The sequence below is a fragment of the Schistocerca gregaria genome, unplaced genomic scaffold, assembly GCF_023897955.1.
Source record: "Schistocerca gregaria isolate iqSchGreg1 unplaced genomic scaffold, iqSchGreg1.2 ptg000352l, whole genome shotgun sequence".
NCBI lineage: Eukaryota > Metazoa > Arthropoda > Insecta > Orthoptera > Acrididae > Schistocerca > Schistocerca gregaria.
The window spans coordinates 4,741,254-4,746,498 of record NW_026061812.1 but is presented as its reverse complement, the minus strand read 5'-3'; positions in this window follow the sequence as shown (position 1 = coordinate 4,746,498).

Below are 5,245 nucleotides of genomic sequence, written 5' to 3'. Positions count from 1 at the left end.
TGAATTGTACTACTTCTTACTGGCTATTACATCAACTTAGAAGCTTGATCTGTGTTCTACTATGGTGCTTTTAGTGTCTCAGCATACCGCAGCACGCCACATAGCTTTGCAGACGATAAGTACATCCGTTTCAGAGAGAAGATCGGCCAATGTGACGATCTGGCTTTAAGTCGATTCGATAACAAATGACGAAAACGGACGGATTTCTCAGGTTTTTACTACAAATGAACACTTTTCACATTCTCCCGTGCAACTCGGCTGCTAGTCCTCCTTTCATGCAGAATCTTAAGGTCCTAGCTCATGTCCAAGGCACCAAAGCCAGCTAAAAAGTCAATAACCGATACCTAAAACTTGAATTGTACTACTTCTTACTGGCTATTACATCATTTTAGAAGCTTCATCTGTGTTCTACTATGGTGCTTTTAGTGTCTCCGAATACCGCAGTACGCGACATAGCTTTGCAGACGATAAGTACAACCGTTTCAGAGAGCAGAGCGGTCAATGTGACGATCTGGCTTTAAGTCGATTCGATAACAAATGACGAAAACAGACGTATTTCTCAGGTTTTTACTACATTTGAACACTTTTCACATTCTGCCGTGCAACTCGGCTGCTAGTCCTCCATCCGTGCAGAATTTTAAGGTCCTAGCTCATGGTCAAGGCACCAAAGCCAGCTAAAAAGTCAATAACCGATACCTAAAACTTGAATTGGACTACTTCTTACTGGCTATTACATCAACTTAGAAGCTTCATCTGTGTTCTATTATGGTGCTTTTCCTGTTTCCACCTACGGCAACTCGCGACATAGCTTTGCTGACGATAAGTACAACCATTTCAGAGAGAAGATCGGCCAATGTGACGATCTGGCTTTAAGTCGATTCGGTAACAAATGACGAAAACGGACGGATTTCTCAGGTTTTTACTACATATGAACACTTTTCACATTCTCCCGTGCAACTCGGCTGCTAGTCCTCCTTTCATGCAGAATCTTAAGGTCCTAGCTCATGTCCAAGGCACCAAAGCCAGCTAAAAAGTCAATAACCGATACCTAAAACTTGAATTGTACTACTTCTTACTGGCTATTACATCATTTTAGAAGCTTCATCTGTGTTCTACTATGGTGCTTTTAGTGTCTCCGAATACCGCAGTACGCGACATAGCTTTGCAGACGATAAGTACAACCGTTTCAGAGAGAAGAGCGGCCAATGTGACGATCTGGCTTTAGGTCGATTCGATAACAAATGACGAAAACCGACGGATTTCTCAGGTTTTTACTACATATGAACACTTTTCACATTCTCCCGTGCAACTCGGCTGCTAGTCCTCCTTTCATGCAGAATCCTAAGGTCCTAGCTCATGTCCAAGGCACCAAAGCCAGCTAAAAATTCAATAATCAATACCTAAAACTTGAAATGTACTGCTTCTTAGTGGCTATTACATCAACTTAGAAGCTTCATCTGTGTTCTACTACGTTGCTTTTAGTTTCTCCGCATACCGCAGCACGCGACATAGTTTTGCAGACGATAAGTACAACCGTTTCAGAGGGAAGAGCGGCCAATGTGACGATCTGGCTTTAAGTCGATTCGATAACAAATGACGAAAACGGACGGATTTCTCAGGTTTTTACTACATATGAACACTTTTCACATTCTCCCGTGCAACTTGGCTGCTAGTCCTCCTTTCATGCAGAATCTTAAGGTCCTAGCTCATGTCCAAGGCACCAAAGCCAGCGAAAAATTCAATAATCAATACCTAAAACTTGAATTCTACTACTTCTTACTGGCTAATACATCAACTTAGAAGCTTCATCTGTGTTCTACTACGGTGCTTTTAGTTTCTCCGTATACCGCAGCACGCGACATAGTTTTGTAGACGATAAGTACAACCGTTTCAGAGAGAAGAGCGGCGAATGTGACGATGTGGCTTTAAGTCGATTCGATAACAAATGACGAAAACGGACGGATGTCTCAGGTTTTTACTACATATGAACACTTTTCATATTCTCCCGTGCTACTCGGCTGCTAGTCCTCCTTTCATGCAGAATCTTAAGGTCCTAGCTCATGTCCAAGGCACCAAAGCCAGCTAAAAGGTCAATATTCAATACCTAAAACTTGAATTGTACTACTTCTTACTGGCTATTACATCAACTTAGAAGCTTGATCTGTGTTCTACTATGGTGCTTTTAGTGTCTCAGCATACCGCAGCACGCCACATAGCTTTGCAGACGATAAGTACATCCGTTTCAGAGAGAAGATCGGCCAATGTGACGATCTGGCTTTAAGTCGATTCGATAACAAATGACGAAAACGGACGGATTTCTCAGGTTTTTACTACAAATGAACACTTTTCACATTCTCCCGTGCAACTCGGCTGCTAGTCCTCCTTTCATGCAGAATCTTAAGGTCCTAGCTCATGTCCAAGGCACCAAAGCCAGCTAAAAAGTCAATAACCGATACCTAAAACTTGAATTGTACTACTTCTTACTGGCTATTACATCATTTTAGAAGCTTCATCTGTGTTCTACCATGGTGCTTTTAGTGTCTCCGAATACCGCAGTACGCGACATAGCTTTGCAGACGATAAGTACAACCGTTTCAGAGAGCAGAGCGGTCAATGTGACGATCTGGCTTTAAGTCGATTCGATAACAAATGACGAAAACAGACGTATTTCTCAGGTTTTTACTACATTTGAACACTTTTCACATTCTCCCGTGCAACTCGGCTGCTAATCCTCCTTTCATGCAGAATTTTAAGGTCCTAGCTCATGATCAAGGCACCACAGCCAGCTAAAAAGTCAATAACCGATACCTAAAACTTGAATTGGACTACTTCTTACTGGCTATTACATCAACTTAGAAGCTTCATCTGTGTTCTATTATGGTGCTTTTCCTGTTTCCGCCTACGGCAACACGCGACATAGCTTTGCAGACGATAAATACAACCGTTTCAGAGAGAAGATCGGCCAATGTGACGATCCGGCTTTAAGTCGATTCGATAACAAATGACGAAAACGGACGGATTTCTCAGGTTTTTACTGCATATGAACACTTATCACATTCTCCCGTGCAACTCGGCTGCTAGTCCTCCTTTCATGCAGAATCTTAAGGTCCTAGCTCATGTCCAAGGCACCAAAGCCAGCTAAAAAGTCAATAAGCGATACCTAAAACTTGAATTCCACTACTTCTTACTGGCTATTACATCAACTTAGAAGCTTCATCTGTGTTCTACTATGGTGCTTTTAGTGTCTCCACATACCGCAGCACGCGACATAGCTTTCCAGACGATAAGTACAAGCGTTTCAGAGAGAAGAGCTGCCAATGTGGCGATCTGGCTTTAAGTCGATTCGATAACAAATGACCAATACGGACGGATTTCTCAGGTTTTTACTACATATGAACACTTTTCACATTCTCCCCTGCAACTCGGTTGCTAGTCCTCCTTTCATGCAGAATCTTAAGGTCCTAGCTCATGTCCAAGGCACCAAAGCCAGCTAAAAGGTCAATATTCAATACCTAAAACTTGAATTGTACTACTTCTTACTGGCTATTACATCAACTTAGAACCTTGATCTGTGTTCTACTATGGTGCTTTTAGTGTCTCAGCATACCGCAGCACGCGACATAGCTTTGCAGACGATAAGTACATCCGTTTCAGAGAGAAGATCGGCCAATGTGACGATCTGGCTTTAAGTCGATTCGATAACAAATGACGAAAACGGACGGATTTCTCAGGTTTTTACTACATATGAACACTTTTCACATTCTCCCGTGCAACTCGGCTGCTAGTCCTCCTTTCATGCAGAATCTTAAGGTCCTAGCTCATGTCCAAGGCACCAAAGCCAGCTAAAAAGTCAATAACCGATACCTAAAACTTGAATTGTACTACTTCTTACTGGCTATTACATCATTTTAGAAGCTTCATCTGTGTTCTACTATGGTGCTTTTAGTGTCTCCGAATACCGCAGTACGCGACATAGCTTTGCAGACGATAAGTACAACCGTTTCAGAGAGCAGAGCGGTCAATGTGACGATCTGGCTTTAAGTCGATTCGATAACAAATGACGAAAACAGACGTATTTCTCAGGTTTTTACTACATTTGAACACTTTTCACATTCTCCCGTGCAACTCGGCTGCTAATCCTCCTTTCATGCAGAATTTTAAGGTCCTAGCTCATGATCAAGGCACCACAGCCAGCTAAAAAGTCAATAACCGATACCTAAAACTTGAATTGGACTACTTCTTACTGGCTATTACATCAACTTAGAAGCTTCATCTGTGTTCTATTATGGTGCTTTTCCTGTTTCCGCCTACGGCAACACGCGACATAGCTTTGCAGACGATAAGTACAACCGTTTCAGAGAGAAGATCGGCCAATGTGACGATCTGGCTTTAAGTCGATTCGGTAACAAATGACGAAAACGGACGGATTTCTCAGGTTTTTACTACATATGAACACTTTTCACATTCTCCCGTGCAACTCGGCTGCTAGTCCTCCTTTCATACAGAATCCTAAGGTCCTAGCTCATGTCCAAGGCACCAAAGCCAGCTAAAAAGTCAATAATCAATACCTAAAATTTGAAATGTACTGCTTCTTACTGGCTATTACATCAACTTAGAAGCTTCATCTGTGTTCTACTACGTTGCTTTTAGTTTCTCCGCATACCGCAGCACGCGACATAGTTTTGCAGACGATAAGTACAACCGTTTCAGAGAGAAGAGCGGCCAATGTGACGATCTGGCTTTAAGTCTATTCGATAACAAATGACGAAAACGGACTGATTTCTCAGGTTTTTACTACATATGAACACTTTTCACATTCTCCCGTGCAACTCGGCTGCTAGTCCTCCTTTCATGCAGAATCTTAAGGTCCTAGCTCATGTCCAAGGCACCAAAGCCAGCTAAAAAGTCAATAATCAATACCTAAAACTTGAATTGTACTACTTCTTACTGGCTAATACATCAACTTAGAAGCTTCACCTGTGTTCTACTACGGTGCTTATAGTTTCTCCGGATACCGCAGCACGCGACATAGTTTTGTAGACGATAAGTACAACCGTTTCAGAGAGAAGAGCGGCGAATGTGACGATGTGGCTTTAAGTCGATTCGATAACAAATGACGAAAACGGACGGATGTCTCAGGTTTTTACTACATATGAACACTTTTCACATTCTCCCGTGCTACTCGGCTGCTAGTCCTCCTTTCATGCAGAATCTTAAGGTCCTAGCTCATGTCCAAGGCACCAAA